Genomic DNA, 17,610 nt, shown 5'->3' with positions numbered 1-17,610 from the left:
TTGTTATGTGTGAATTTGGTCCTGTTATCATGATGCTATCCGGTTATTTTGTACACTAGTTCATGCAGTTTCTTCATAGTGTCATTGATCTTTATATTTTGGTGTGTTTTTGTAGTAGCTGGTACATTTTTCCTTTACATATTTAGTGCTTTATTCATATGAAGCTTAGTTTGGCTTGATATGAAATTCTGGGTTGAAAATTCTTTTCTTTAAGAATGTTAAATATTGGCCCCTAATATCTCCTGGTTTGTAGAGTTTCTACTGGGAGTCTGCTGTTAGTCTGATGGGCTTCCCTTTGAAGGTGGCCTGACCTTTGTGTCTGTCTGCCGTTAATATTTTTCCTTCATTTCAACCTTAGAGGATCTGATGATTATGTGTCTTGGGGTTGATCTTCTCATGGAGTATCTTAGTGGTCTCTGTATTTCCTGAATTTGCGTGGTGACCTCTCTTGCTAAGTTGCTAAAGTTCTCCTGGATAATATCCTGAAGTGTGTTTTCCAGGTTGTTTCCATTCCCCCCGTCTCCTTCAGGTACCCCAATCAATCATAGGTTTGGTCTTTTTAATAGGTCACATATTTCTTGGAGGCTTTGTTCATTCCTCTTTCTTATTTTTTCTCTAGTCTTGTCTGCATTCCTTATTTCAGCAAGGTAGACTTCAAACTCTCATATTCTTTTTTCTGCTTGGTCGATTCAGCTATTGATACTTGGGAATGCTTCACAAAGTTCCTGTGCTGTGTTTTTTCAGCTCCATCAGGTCATTTATGTTTCTCTCTAAACTAGTTATTCTAGTTAGCAGCTCCTCTAGCCTTTTATCAAGATTCTTAGCTTCTTTGCATTGGGTTAGAACATGCTCCTTTAGATCATTGTAGTTTTTTATTACCCATCTTCTGAAGCCTACTCTGTCAATTCATCCATCTCATCCTCCATCCAGTTCTGCACCCTTGCTAGAGAGACATTGTGATCATTTGGAGGAGAAGAAGTACTCTTGCCTTTTGGGTGTCAGCATTTTTTCATTAATTCTTTCTCATTTTCATGAGTTTGTCTAGTTTTGATCTTTGAGGCTGCTGACACTTGAATAGAGTTTTTGTGTGGGCTTTTTTGTTGCTGATGCTGTTGTTGCTTTCTGTTTGTTTGATTTTCTTTAAATGGTCAGGTCCCTCTTCTGTGGGACTGCTGCGGTTTGCTAGGGGTTCACTTCAGCTCCTTCTTCCGGGATATCTGACTTTGATGGGGCCTAACCTGTTGCAAGTAGAATAACTCTTGTATAGGATATTTGACAACACTTGTTAGAAGGTCTCACACAGTTGGGTGGCTTGGGGAACAGGACTCGTTTAACAAAGCACTTTGCCCCTTGGTGGAGGGGGTGTGCCTCACTGGGGGAAACCCACTGATCTGGGCTACCCAGATTCTTCAGAACCACCAGGAGGAAAGGGAGACTTTGGCCACCTCTCCCCCTACGGCTCAGGACCAGGGAGATCAGAGTTTCATCTCTGTGCCTCTGGTTGGAGTTGTTGGAGTTCCTGCAGAGAAGCCCCACCCAGTGAGGAAGGATGAGTTAAGGTCAGGCCTGAAGAGGCACCCTGGTCACAGTCTGCCACAGACAGTGTGTTGGGCTGTGGGGGACACGTCTTGAGACCAAGATAAGAAATAACTAAGATCAGAGCAGAACTGAAGGAGATAAAGACACACACAAAAAAAACATAAAAAAATCAATGAATCCAGAAGCTGGCTTTTTTGAAAAGATCAACAAAATTGATATCCAGCTAGCAAGACTAATAAAGAAGAAAGAGAGAAGAATCAAAGAGAGACAATAAAAAATGATAAAGGGGATATCACCACTGATCCCACAGAAATACACACTACCATCAGAGAATACTATAAACACCTCAACACAAATAAACTAGAACATCTAGAAGAAATGGATAAATTCCTGGACACATACACCCCCTCAAGACTAAACCAGAAAGAAGTTGAATCCCTCAATAGACCAATAACAAGTTCTGAAATTGAGGCAGCAATTAATAGCCTACCAACCAAAAACGCCCGGACCAGACTGATTCACACCCGATTTCTACCAGAAGTACAAAGAGGTGCTGGTACCATTCCTTCTGAAACTATTCCAAACAATAGAAAAAGAAGTACTCCTCCCTAACTCATTTTATGAGGCCAGCATCATCCTGATACCAAAATCTGGCAGTGACACAACAAAAAAAGAAGATTTTAGGCCAATATCCCTGATAAACATCAGTGCAAAAATCCATCACATAAACAGAACCAATGACAAAAACCACATGAGTTTCTCAATAGATGCAGAAAAGGCCTTCGATGGGACCAAACGGTCCATCCTCCCTGCCTTCAGCAAAGGAAAAGTGCGCCCTGGAACTCTAGAGATGGATGCCGCCCTTTCCCCGCCCAGAGAGCTTAGCATGTTAGGCAGTTGTGAGTCCCAGTGCTGGCTGCTACCCTCCCCAAATAGCTCAAACAGCTTAGACAGCAGACAGCTGCAACTGTGGTGCTGGTCACCTCTCCCTCTGGGAGCTCTGTAGGCTTAAACAGATTCTAGCTGAGAGTCTGTTGAGAATTTGTGCAACTCTGCAGTTGGGATGCTAGGTGGTGTCTACTCTGAATGGGTTTCCCTGGCTGGGTAGCACACTCACTCACTCCTTCCCTTGGCTGGGGGGTAGGGACTCTACTGCTCTGTGTGACTCTCAGGTGGGCCACCACACCACACTGCTCTTCCTTCCTCTCTGTAGATCACACTAGCCTCCTAGTCAGTTCTGATGAGAAAACCCAGATACCTTGGTTGCCAGTGAAGGATTCATAAACTTATTATGGTTCTTTTCTCTGGGAGCCTCAGATCGCCACTGTTTCTAGTCAGCCATCTTAACTCCACCCCTCAAGAAGATTTTATAATAAATTTAATGTAAGATTTAGCAGAATCTAAAATAGTACAGTTATTAACACAATTTTATGTTAGAGACTATTTTCTATTGTAGTTCATGGTACTTTTATAAGAAAAGTGACTACCAAGATGGCCGAATAGGAACAGCTCTAGCCTCCAGTTCCCAGTGTGACTGACACAAAAGATGGGTGATTTCTGCATTTCCAAATGAGGTACTGGGTTCATCTCACTGGGGCGTGTCAGATAGTAGGTGCAGGACAGTGGATGCAGCCCACCAAGCAAGAGCTGAAGCAGGGTGAGGTATCACCTCAAACAGGAAGCACAAGGGGGAAGGGAATTCCCTTTCCTAGCCAAGGGAAACTGTGACACACAACACCTGGAAAATCGGGTCACTCCTACCCTAATACTGCGCTTTACCAAGAGTCTTAGTGAATGGCACACCAGATTATATACTGTGCCTGGCTTGGAGGGTCCCATGCCCAAGGAGCCTCCCTCATTGCTAGCACAGCAGTCTGAGATCTAACTGCAAGGTGGCAGGGAGGCTGCAGGAGGGGGACCCACCATTGTTGAGGTTTGAGTAGATAAACAAAGCAGCAGCTGGAAATCTCAAACTGGGTGGAGCTCACTGCAGCTCAAGGAGGCCTGCCTGCCTCTGTAGACTCCACCTCTGGGGACAGGGCATAGCCAAACAAAAGACAGCAGAAACCTCTGCAGATTTAAATGTGCCTATCTGACAGCTTTGAATAGAGTAGTGGTTCTCCCAGAAAAGAGTTTGAGATCTGAGAACGAACAGATTGCCTGCTCAAGTGGGTCCCTGACTCCCGAGTAGCCTAACTGGCAGACAGCCCCCACTAGGGACAGAGTGACACCTCACACTTCACAGGACCGGGTACCCCTCTGAGACGAAGCTTCTAGAGGAACGATCAGGCAGCAACATTTGCTGTTCAGCAATATTCACTCTTCTGCAGCCTCCGCTGCTGATACCCAGGCAAACGGTGTCTGGAGTGGACCTCGAGCAAACTCCAAGAGACCTGCAGCTGAGGGTCCTGACTGCCAGAAGGAAAACTAACAAACAGAAAGGACATCCACACCAAAACCCCATCTGTACGTCACCATCATCAAAGACCAAAGGTAGATAAAACCACAAAGATGGGGAAAAAGCAGTGCAGAAAAGCTGAAAATTCTAAAAATCAGAGTGCCTCTCCTCCTACAAAGGAATGCAGCTCCTCACTAGCAACGGAACAAAGCTGGATGGAGAATGACTTTGATGAGTTGAGAGAAGAAGGTTTCAGATGATCAAGTTTCTCTGAGCTAAAGGAAGAAGTTCGAACCCATTGCAAAGAGGCTAAAAACCTTGAAAAAAGATTTGATGAATGACTAACTAGATAATCAATGTAGAGAAGTCCTTAAATGACCTGATAGAGCTGAAAACCATGACATGAGAATTATGTGACAAATGCACAAGCTTCAGTAATCAACTCGATCAACTGAAAGATAGGGTATCAGTGATTGAAGATCAAATGAATGAAATGAAGTGAGAAGAGAAGTTTAGATAAAAAAGAGTAAAAAGAAATGAACAAAGCCTCCAAGAAATATGCGACTATGTGAAAAGACCAAATCTATGTCAGATTGGTGTACCTGAAAGTGACGGGGAGAATAGAACCAAGTTGGAAAACACTTTGCAAGATATTATCCAGGAGTACTTCCCCAACCTAGCAAGGCAGGCCAACATTCAAATTCAGGAAATACAGAGGATGCCACAAAGATACTCCTCAAGAAGAGCAACTCTAAGACACATAATTTTCAGATTCATCATAGTTGAAATGAAGGGGAAAAAAATGTTAAGGGCAGCCAGAGAGAAAGGTTGGGTTACCCACAAAGGGAAGCCCATCAGACTAACAGCGGATCTCTCAGCAGAAACTCTCCAAGCCAGAAGAGAGTGGGGGCCAATATTCAACATTCTTAAAGAAAAGAATTTTCAACCCAGAATTTCATATCCAGCCAAACTAAGTTTCATAAGTGAAGGAGAAATGAAATCCTTTACAGACAAACAAACGCTGAGAGATTTTGTCACCACCAGGCCTGCCCTACAAGAGCTCCTGAAGGCAACACTAAACATGGAAAGGAACAACTAGTGACAGCCACTTCAAAAATATGCCAAAATGTAAAGACCATTGATGCTAGGAAGAAACTGCATCAACTAATGAGCAAAATAACCAACTAACATCATAATGACAGGATCAAATTCACACATAACAATACTAACCTTAAATGTAAATGGACTAAAAGGTCCAAATAAAAGACACAGACTGGCAAATTGGATAAAATATCAAGACCTATCAGTTTGCTGTATTCAGGAGACCCATCTCACGTGCAGAGACACACATAGACTCAAAATAAAGGGATGGAGGAAGATCTACCAAGCAAATAGAGAACAAAAGAAAAGCAGGGATTGCAATCCTAGTCTCTGATAAAACAGACTTTAAATCATCAGAGATCAAAAGAGACAAAGAAGGCCATTACATAATGGTAAAGGGATCAATTCAAAGGAAGAGCTAACTATTCTAAATATATATGCACCCAATTCAGGAGCACCCAGATTAATAAAGCAAGTCCTTAGAGACTTACAAGGAGACTTAGACTCCCACACAATAATAATGGGAGACTTTAACACCCTACTGTCAATATGAGACAGATCAACAACACAGAAGGTTAACAAGGATATACAGGACTTGAACTCAGCTCTGTGCCAAGTGGACCTAATAGACATCTACAGAACTCTCCACCCCAAATCAACATAATATACATTCTTCTCAGCACCACATCACACTTATCCCAAAATTGACCACATGGTTGAAAGTAAAGCACTCCTCAGCAAATGTAAAAGAACAGAAATCATAAAATGTCTCTCAGACCACAGTGCAATCAAACTAGAACTCAGGATTAAGAAACTCAATCAAAACTACTCAACTATATGGAAACTGAACAACCTGCTCCTGAATGACTACTGGGTACATTACGAAATGAAGGCAGAAATAAAGATGTTCTTTGAAACCAATGAGAACAGAGATACAACATACCAGAATCTCTGGGGCACATCTAAAGCAGTGTGTAGAGGGTAATTTATAGCACTAAATGCCCACAAGAGAAAGCAGGAAAGATCTAAAATTGACACCGTAACATCACAATTAAAAGAACTAGAGAAACAAGAGCAAACATATTCAAAAGCTATCAGAAGGCAAGAAATCATTAAGATCAGAGCAGAACTGAAGGAGATAGAGACACAAAAAACCCTTCAAAAAATCAATGAATCCAGGAGCTGATTTTTTGAAAAGATCAACAAAACTGATAGACCACTAGCAAGACTAATAAATAAGAAAAGAGAGAAGAATCAAATAGACACAATAAAAAATGATAAAGGGGATATCCCCACCGAACCCACAGAAATAAAAACTACCATCAGAGAATACTGTAAACACCTCTACGCAAATAAACTAGAAAACCTAGAAGAAAATGGATAAATTCCTGGACACATACACTCTCCCAAGACTAGACCAGGAAGAAGTTGAATCCCTGAATAGACCAATAACAGGCTCTGAAATTGAGGCAATAATTAATAGCCTACCAACCAAAAAAAGTCCAGGACCAGATGGATTCACAGCTGAATTATACCATAGGCACAAGGAGGAGCTGGTACCGTTCCTTCTGAAACAATTCCAATCAATAGAAAAAGAGGGAATCCTCCCTAACTCATTTTATGAGGCCAACATCATCCTTATACCAAAGCCTGGCAAAGACACGACAAAAAAAGAGAATTTTAGACCAATATCCCTGATGAACATTGATGCAAAAATCCTCAATAAAATACTGGCAAACTGAATCCAGTAGCACATCAAAAAGCTTATCCACTATGATCAAGTGGGCTTCATCCCTAGGATGCAATATATGCAAATCAATAAATGTAATCCAGCAGATAAACCGAACCAAAGACAAAAAACACACGATTATTTCAATAGATGCAGAAAAGGCCTTTGTCGAAATTCAACAGCCCTTCATGATAAAAACTCTCAATAAATTTAGTATTGATGGAATGCATCTCAAACAGTAAGAACTAATTATGACAAATCCACAGCCAATATCATACTCAATGGGAAAAACTGGAAGCATTCCCATTGCAAACTGGCACATGACAGGGATGCCCTCTCTCACCACTCCTATTCAACATAGTGTTGGAAGTTCTGGCCAGGGCAATCAGGCAAGAGAAAGAAATAAAGGGTATTCAGTTAGGAAAAGAAGAAGTCAAATTGTTCATGTTTGCAGATGACATGATTGTCTATTTAGAAAACTCCATCTTCTCAGCCTAAAATCTCCTTAAGCTGATAAGCAACTTTAACAAATTGTCAGGATACAAAATCAATGTGTGAAAGTCACAAGCATTCTTATACACCAATAACAGACAAACAGAGAGCCAAATCATGAATGAACTCCCTTTCACAATTGCTTCAAAGAGAATAAAATACCTATGAATCCAACTTACAAGGGATGTGAAGGACCTCTTCAAGGAAAACTACAAACCACTGCTCAGTGAAATAAAAGAGGACACAAACAAATGGAAGAACATTCCATGCTCATGGATAGGAAAAATCAATATCGTGAAAATGGCCAAACTGCCCAAGGTAATTTATAGATTCAATGCCATCCCCATTAAGCTACCAATGACTTTCTTCACAGAATTAGAAAAAAACTACTTTAAAGTTCATCTGGAACCAAAAAGGAGCCTGCATTGCCAAGACAATCCTAAGCCAAAACAACAAAGCTGGACGCATCATGCTACCTGACTTCAAACTATACAAGGTTACAGTAACCAAAACAGTGTGGTACTGGTACCAAAACAGAGATATAGACCAATGGAACAGAACAAACCCCTCAGAAATAATACCACACATCTACAACCATCTGATCTTGGACAAACCTGACAAAAACAAGAAATGGGGAAAGGATTCCCTATTTAATAAATGGTGCTGGGAAAACTGGCTAGCCATAAGTAGAAAGCTGAAACTGGATCCCTTCCTTACACCTTATACAAAAATTAATTCAAGATGGATTAGAGACTTAAATGTTAGACCTAAGACCATAAAAAACCCTAGAGAAAACCTAGGCAATGTCATTCAGGACATAGGCATGGGCAAGGACTTCATGTCTAAAACACCAAAAGCAATGGCAACAAAAGCCAAATTTGACAAATGGGATCTAATTAAACTAAAGAGCTTCTGCACAGCAAAAGAAACTACCATCAGAGTGAGGAGGAAACCTACAGAATGGGAGAAAAATTTTGCAATCTACTCATCTGACAAAGGGATAGTATCCAGAACCTACAAAGAACTCAAACAAATCTACAAGAAAATAACAGACAACCCCATCAAAAAGTGGGCAAAGGATATGAACAGACACTTCTCAAAAGAAGAAATTTTTGCAGTTAACAGACAGATGAAAAAATGCTCGTCATCACTGGCCATCAGAGAAATGCAAATCAAAACCACAATGAGATACCATCTCACACCAGTTAGAATGGCAATCATTAAAAAGTCAGGAAACAACAGGTGCTGGAGAGGATGTGGAGAAATAAGAACACTTTTACACTGTTGGTGGGACTGTAAACTAGTTCAACCATTGTGGAAGACAGTGTGGTGATTCCTCAAGGATCTAGAACTAGAAATGCCACTTGACCCAGCCATCCCATTTCTGGATATATACCCAAATGATTATAAATCATGCTGCTATAAAGACACATGCACACGTATGTTTACTACAGCACTATTCACAATAGCAAAGACGTGGAACCAACCCAAATGTCCATCAGTGACAGACTGGATTAAGAAAATGTGGCACATATACACCATGGAATACTATGCAGCCATAAAAAAAGGATGAGTTCATGTCCTTTGTAGGGACATGGATGAAGCTGGAAACCATCATTCTCAGCAAACTATCGCAAGAATAGAAAACCAGACACCATTTGTTCTCACTCATAGGTGGGAATTGAACAATGAGAGCACTTGGACCCAGGAAGGGGAACATCACACACAGGGGCACATCATGGGGTGGGGGAAGGGAGAGGGATAGCATTAGGAGATATACCTAATGTAAACGACGAGTTAACGGGTGCAGCACACCAACATGACACATGTATACATATGTAACAAACTTGCTCGTTGTGCACATGTACCCTAGAACATAAAGTATAATAAAAAAAGTGGCTACCAAAATATTTTTATAACTGATGTTTATAAATTCTAACATTGTTTTTAATGATCAGTTTAAATGTTATTGTTTATTTAATTAAAAAATGCATGTCAAAGTATTATTTTTATATTATAGGAAGTACAGTTTTCAGATTAGCTAGTATTTGAATCGTACATTTTGTATGCAGCTTATATGAAGTTCAAAAATACTGTCAGTGTAAAGCTACAGTGAGCTATGATTGTGCCACTGCACCCCAGCACACAAAAACTGTGTGCTTCTTTTACAATATGTATCATATTGTTTTCTATGAAATTAAAGTACATTTGATGAAGTTTGCTGAATGTACAATATAATGCTTAATATATGAATGATAAACTTGCTCATGGCCCTTCTGTTAATTGTCCTAAATGTAGTGCTATGTAGAAGTCGTTACTTAACTGTTAAATTTGTGTTTCGCCCTCCTGATGAACTTCATTATTAAAAGTGTCTTTAAAAATAAATGAAATAAAATAATATAAGGGAAAATGTGAGGAGAATTGAAACATGTTGAATTTTTAAAGAGATTAAAGTTATGTTGTTGTTATCTTAAAACAGTCTGTTATAACTAGTCTGTTATGTTACCCTAATGTGTTGGAAAAACTACCTTCTGGAATAGAAAATCACCCTCTATACATGCAAGACAAGCGTAGACCTGAAAACGAGGCAGACCACTCCAGGTTTGTAAGTGATCAAATATTTATTCAGAGGAATTTGTATACAAGGCAGTTTTGGGTGACAACATGCTCCTGAACAACCAATGGGTGTAAGAAGAAATTTAAAAAGAAATTTTAATTTTCTTTCTTTCTTTCTCCCCTCCCTTCTTCCCTCCCTCCCTCCCTCCCTCCCTCCCTCCCTCCCTCCCTCCCTCCCTCCCTTCCTTCCTTCCTTCCTTCCTTCCTTCCTTCCTTCCTTCTTCCCTCCCTCCCTCTGGGCTTGCTTGCTTTTTCTTGCTTGCTTGCTGTTTCTTGCTTGCTTGCTTTCTGACATAGAGTCTTGCTCTGTGTCCTAGACTGGGGTGTGGTGGCACAATCATAGCTCATTGTAACTTTACACCCCTAGGCTCAAACAATGCTTCATCTTCAGCCTCCCTAGTAGCTAGGACTACAGGTATGCACAACCATGCCTAGTTGGTAATTTAATTTTTATTTCTTTTTAGAGGTAGGATCTTGTGATGTTGTCCAGGCTGGTTTCAAACTCCTAACCTCAACTGATCCTCCCACTTCAGCCTCCCAAATCACTGGGATACAGGCATGAGCCACTGTGTCTGAACTCAATATTTTTCAAAGAAACAAAAAATTATTAAATTTGGAGGGATCCACATCTGATGATATAGCCATTATGGAAAACAGTAAAACATTCCTCAATAATTAAAAAATAGAATTATGTTATTGAACTGGGCATGTTGGCTCATACCTTTAATCCCAGAACTTTGGGAGGCAGAGTTGAGAGGATTATTTGAGCCTAGCAGTTTGAGACCGGTCTGAGCAAGATCTAACCGCTACAAAAAAATAAAAACAGAAATAGAAATAATTAGATGTGCATCTGTAGTCCCAGCTACTTGAGAGGCTGAGGTGAGAGGATCACTTGGACCCAGGAGTTCAAGGCTGCAGTGAGCTATGATTGCACTACTGCACTCCACCATGGGTAACAGAACAAGTTCCTGTCCTTTAAGAAAAAATAGACCTATTATATAATCCAGCAATCCCATAACTGGGTATATGTCCAAAGGAAATAAAATCAATATATCTATGAGATATCTGCACACCCATGCTCACTGCAGCATTATTCACAATAGCCAAGATATGGAATCAACCTAAGTGTCCATCAACAGATGAATGGTTAAAGAAAATGGAATACTACTCTGCCTTAATTAAGGGAAATCCTATATTTGCACCAACATGTACATGCTGTTTAGTGACATAAGCCAGGCAAAGAAAGACAATTACCATATTATCTGACTTATATGTGTAATCTAAACAAATGGATGCCATAGAATTAGATAGCAGAATGGTAGTTACCAAAGCCTGGGAATTTTTAAGAGGTGGGGTTAGGGAGATGTTCATTAAACTACACAAAATTATAATTAGATAGGAGGAATAATTATACAACATGATGATTATAGTTAATAACAGTATATTTTATTGAAAATGTCAATGAGAAAACATTTTAAGTGTTTGCACCACAAAAAAAAATGAATAAGAATGTTAGGTAATACATCAGTTAATTTGCTCAGCTGAGCCATTCCACAATGTATATGTATTTCAAAATATCATTTTTACATAATAAACATATGAAATTGTTAAATTAAAATAATTTTAAGTATGTAAATATTTTTTATATAAATAAATACAAAGCGTGCATACTCAAATTTGTTTTACATGTTCTATTTTATGTTCCAACCTAAAAAATTTGACAACGCCACTTAAAGAAACTTCTCTTAACCAAATGAACAAATTTGGGGGGAAATATTGTTTAGCCAGCTACAAATTATCCCAGCAGTCCATATTCATTTTTCCTGACAGCAATGATACATGAGAGATTTATCAAATATTCTGCTGAAATGCAACAAGGTTGAATTTCCTGATCTGCTAGTTTGTTATCTAAGCAGAGAAGAAAATATACCAATTTAGGAATGTCATGGTTCTCTCAGATAACTCTTCTTAAATATTTCCAAATCATCTATCTAGTTAGCAGGGCTAGGATTTTTTTCAATATATAATATCAACCTGACTGTATAGTTTTTACATCTATCTTTTTCTCCTTCTCTGGACATGGGAACAATATTTTCTCATTTCTAGGCTTTTATTGTCTCTCTTTTCCTTCACAGTCTTTAAAACATGACTAAATGCAGTTATGTGGTAATACTTGATTCAAAACCTGTTTTAAGTTTTCTTCCTCACCTTTTAAGGTTTGAGTTAACTCTTTTCAGTGTTCACTCTATCTTTCAAAAATGAAATATCTAAATAATGTCTAAGTGTTGAACAATTCTGTTTTATGTGCTTTCATTGTTTTATTTAATCATATGACTTCCCATGTTGCCCTGGCTCCCAGTGAACTAATTTGAACACAGTTAAGAAAACAACAAGAATGATAACCCAGATACTGCTAAAATCTAACAAATATATTAGAAAGATACATGCAATGAAAAAGTAATAAATAATATCCTCCAAATAATGACAATATATTTTAATATAAAGTCTTAATAGATAAATGAACAAAGGACATAGTCTTAGTCTGTTTTGTGTTGCTATAACAAAATATCACAGGCTGGGTGTATTACTCCATTTTCCTGCTGCTGATAAAAACATACCCAAGACTGGGAAGAAAAAGAAGATTAATTGGACTTACAGTTCTGCATGGTTGGGGAGGCTTCAGAATCACGGCGGGAGGCAAAAGGCACTTCTTACACAATGGTGACAAGAGGAAATGGGAGATGCAAAAGTAGAAACCCCTGATGAAACCATGATATCTCATGAGACTTATTCACTATCATGAAAACAGTATGAGGGAAACTGGCCCCATAGTTCAAATTACCACCCAACAGGTCCCTCCCACAACATGTCGGAATTATGGGAGTACAATTCAAGATGAGATTTGGATGGGGACACAGAGGCAAACCATATCACTGGGTAATTTATGAAGAAAAGAAATTCTCACAATTCAGGAGCCTGAGAAGTCTCATATCAAGGTGCTGCCATCTGGTGAGGGCCTTTGTGCTGTGTCATCCCATGGTGGAAGACATTTAATGAAGAGAAACTATCTGTGAGAGGGCTGAACTCCCTTTTATAATAAACTCATTTTAATGATAACAAACACTTCTGCAATAAGAACATTAATTTATTCATGAGTTTGGAGTTTTCATGACCTACTCACCTCTTAAAGGTCCCACCTCTCAATGCTGATGCATTGGGGATCACATTTCTAACAAATAAGCTTTGGGGGATGAATTCAAACCCTAGTAGGCATGAATTTTAATTTTTCCAAAAAAGGTCCATAAGTTTCTTAAAAAACATTAAAAAAACACAACACCTTCAAAAACTAGGTAAATATAAATTAAAACAACAATGAGGTGACTTTTTCTAAGTATCAGACTAGCCAAGAATTTAAAAACTTTTATATAATGCTCTTCGAGAAGACTTTTTGACAATGTTATTGGACATAAGAGTGTTCAAAATTATCCAAACGTACATGCTCAATATTGACCATTCTTGAAAGTTCTTAAGGTGGCTTACAAAAATACACAAATGAAAAGTAGTACAAATAAGAATGGGAGCAAGAGCATAATGGACTGGGAGCATAAAATATAGCTAGACTAGGCTTTAAAAAATAATACTATAGGCCGGGCGTGGTGGCTCAAGCCTGTAATCCCAGCACTTTGGGAGGCCGAGACGGGCGGATCACGAGGTCAGGAGATCGAGACCATCCTGGCTAACACGGTGAAACCCTGTCTCTACTAAAAAATACGAAAAACTAGCCGGGCGAGGTGGCGGGCGCCTGTAGTCCCAGCTACTCGGGAGGCTGAGGCAGGAGAATGGCGTAAACCCGGGAGGCGGAGCTTGCAGTGAGCCGAGATCGCGCCACTGCACTCCAGCCTGGGCGACAGAGCCAGACTCCGTCTCAAAAAAAAAAAATAATAATAATAATAATACTATAACATGTGTACTTGTCCTCTGTTCTACATTCATGTTTCGCAAAACAATATCTGACTGGTAGAACCTAAATCATTCTGATGTTTAGCTGCAAGGGCACCTAGGAAATGTATATTTTAGTTTCCAGCTTCTGCAGCAAAGGCAAACACTGTCAATATCTGTTAGAACAGATATTGAGTTTGTCTATCTACCACATCTGCTCCAATGTAACAGATAAGCATAATTTTTAAGCTAAGGGAAGGAAACAAGTTTTATAGCAGAAATGCTTGCCATTTCCCTTAACATTAAGGCAGATCTCAGCTCACTGAGATCTTGCACCTTCTTTATAATCTTTTTTTTCAGTTGAGTGTCACTCCTTTGCATTTGTCAGCACCTTCTTCCATTTTGTTGTTCATGTATTTTTCAGCAAAATAAAGTTTAAATCAGTTCTCCTGACATTCCATTGATATTTTAGACAGCTCCTTGATATTTTCCTCAAGAAAAACATTGTAATTGCACCACTGAAACACTGTGATACGTATGTAACAGACAAAAATATAAATATGCAGTGGAGAAAAGTTCTTAATGTGCGTCTTCAGAATTTCCCCATTTCCAATTCACATTCTTGCTCCATTAAATCTTTGAACATGCGTTTTGTTCAGAATTAGAACAATGAGTGAAGCAAGTGAACCTCAAAGAAGCCCAGAGAGGTCAGATTTACTCACATAGTTCAGAGCTTAGAAAAAGTAGGGCTATGGAGATAAAAGAATATTAAATGTTGCGCCGTAGGTTTTTGGTGAAGAGTGGATTGGGGAAATGAGTAGAATTGGTGGTCATAAAGTGAATCTCCTGTAAGTGCCCCCTGGGAGAAGATAGCAGTGATGAAAATTACATTTATTTTTGATTCATACCCTATAATTTTTTGAATTTAATAGCTCATCAGTGAGGCTGGTTCAAATAAGATCCTGGCTCATATGTAAATTGCATATAATGTTTAAGCAAAGTGGCCCAATAATAGAAAGAAAAAAATGTTCTCACTATGTTTACATTAGGGTTTTTCTACCCGATTCATCCAGGTTCAGACAGGATAGAAAAAGGAAGATGTTAAATGACAGGCTGTTAAAATATTAGAGATACAGATAAAATCTTGGCCAATTTTCAGTAGTGAAATACAACTCACAGCATGTTCAAGAACCTAGAAGCTTTATAGTATCGGTAGGGCGTAGCGAAAGAGTGTGATGGTGATGAAAGATGAGTCTGGGGAAGAAGGTGGGGCCATGTTAGGAAAGATATAATAGGAAGATTTTATTCCATTCGAAGAGCATACGGTTTTACGCAGGTGACTGAAGTAATCAAATTTGCATTTCAAAAAGATCACTCTAATTACAGTGAGGAGAATGGATTAGTGGAATAAAACTAGAACAATGAGAGGAGCACTAGTGAAGTAATTACTTTAATAATCCAGTAGAGAGATCATAGCTTTATTTGGGTAGACATGGTAGAAATTGAGGCAAGTGGGTAGAGCCCAAAGCTTTGGGGAAGTAGTTAGTTTTGTAAGATTTGGTGATTGCTTGGATGTAGGGCATGAGAGGGAGGGTAGAATTGAGGGTAGTGTCTAAATTTCTGGGCTGGGTAGATAGTGTAGTTGAGAGGTAATTTATGAGAAGAGGTAGTTGTGTGTGTGTGTGTGTGTGTGTGTTTTCTGGGAAATATGACACATTCATTTTAGGGATATTGTGAGTCTCAGATATTTATTTGTTCAATTAAACATGCAAGTCTGCAGCTGGATTTTATATATCAGTTCCATTGCTCTCTATTGCTGACTTTACAGATTCCTTTTCTGAAATTCTTTTAACTATATACATATATATATATTTCAAAATGTCTACCACTTTTTGTATCAAGTAATCTCATGACTAAATAATGAAAAAACTTACATGTTGGTCATCAGAAGCTGTCCCACATTTGCTCTTCCTACACAGACCTCAGGTAATTGCTCTCCAGAAGAATTTCCATGAAATCCTATAGCATTATTCGATCATCTTAAGCAAAAAATCAAAGAGTAAAATGTGAACTCTGCATTAAAAATGAATTTACTAATCAACTTTTCTCTCCTTGCTATTCTTTTTCCTGTTTTTACATGCTACCAAAAGAAACTAAGAAAAGCCACCTGCACCCTAAAGGTGTGTTCTCATTAGTGATGAAAGCAAGATTAAATACCCAAATGTGGTTGCCTACAAAACACGTATTTTAACTTTGTTTTAGGTTTTTGTATTTTCTTTTTGGAGAGTAACTATTAACAGTTTTGAGGCTGATAAGATTATTTTATATACTGTATGTATAAAATGAATTGAGGGTCTAGGTTTAATGAGAGTTTACGTGTACTTTTTCTGAACAGATAAGCACACATAAACATAGCACATCCTTTTTTAAATGTAACAACTAGAATTTGCATTAAAGTATGACTAAAAATGGAGATAAGCACTTAGAATTAAGGGAAATCTTGATGATCCATTTTCGTGTTAGCCACATTTTGGCTTAGAGTGAGAAAACAGGAAAACCTTATTTATTATTTAAGTGACTATTGATCCATAGCTGTACACTACTTAATTGACACAATGTATTTCAACAGTACAATTTTTTTGTTCAATAAATATTAATTAAGAAGTAGTGATCATGATGAATTCATCAGTCAACCATGTCTCCTGTGATAGTTTGTTTTACTCCTCCTTTAAACCCTATTATGAAAAATAAATTGTCTGTGTGATAGAGCTCACTCTGATGCAGGTGATTCGTAATGTCAAAGCTGCTCTCACTTTGACTTTATTCCAGAATAGAAAATAGATTATGCTCCACAAACACACAATTGAGAGCAGAGGACTGTTTCTTAAGCTTAACTTTGGAGTTGATTTGGCCTGTTACATGCCTTATTGCATTTCGTTCAGAATGTTGTATAACTCAGTTTGCTATTATAGCTTCTTCTCTGCCGAGAATATTCAGACAGTCTAATTTATCCTTTGGTGCCAGCAACGGCATGAATAATGTGCTGTCTGGAATATAAGGGGAAGAGGAAATCATCTTCATCATTTTTCTGGCATTTTTTCCTTAAGCTGGCTACATGATTTTTTCAGGCTGCCTCCAGAATATGCTACACTGTGGTCTAGAAAGACTAGTCTTAGCTAGAAGAAGGTTCCAGGTGCCTCTGAGTGGCCACAGTTCCTTCTGCTCTTTCTCCTTCTTTCATATTTTATTCTCCTCTCTCCTCTTCCACTGACACCCGACATGTACCAGGAGCAAACTAAAGACATTAACAATAGTGGTCGAAGTTTTGTGGAAGAAACAAAATTATATAAAACATAAAATGTAAAAACTATATTCCTTCTTATACTCAGCTGCTTCTTCTCTACTGGTTTCTGTCTCATGAAAATAAAGTAGTATATTGGAACTAGAGCTACTTCCTGCATGGAGGTGCCCCCTCCATTGGAAGAATAAAACAATGCAAAGATAGGGGATGGCATAGATCACCTTTGCTTTAAGTTTTAAGGAAGAATGTCTTTCCTTTTATCCATGTAAGAAGAATGGTGAGAACCAGAGGAGCAAGTGAAGAACAGATGAGATTCTTCCTTAGGCCTGCCTCTACTCTAAGTCTAGGTCTTACAGCAATTCATATTGTCCAAATCTAGCTGGTGTAACAGGGAAGACAGATCTATAGGGAAGACAGATCTATCTGATCTAACAGGGTTTACGAATCTTGGAGCAACAGTCAGATAAGGATTGTGTCATACAGTCTTTGTCTGCT

Source organism: Macaca thibetana, chromosome 4 (assembly GCF_024542745.1).
Source record: "Macaca thibetana thibetana isolate TM-01 chromosome 4, ASM2454274v1, whole genome shotgun sequence".
Lineage (NCBI taxonomy): Eukaryota > Metazoa > Chordata > Mammalia > Primates > Cercopithecidae > Macaca > Macaca thibetana.
Note: the sequence above shows the minus strand (reverse complement) of the source record.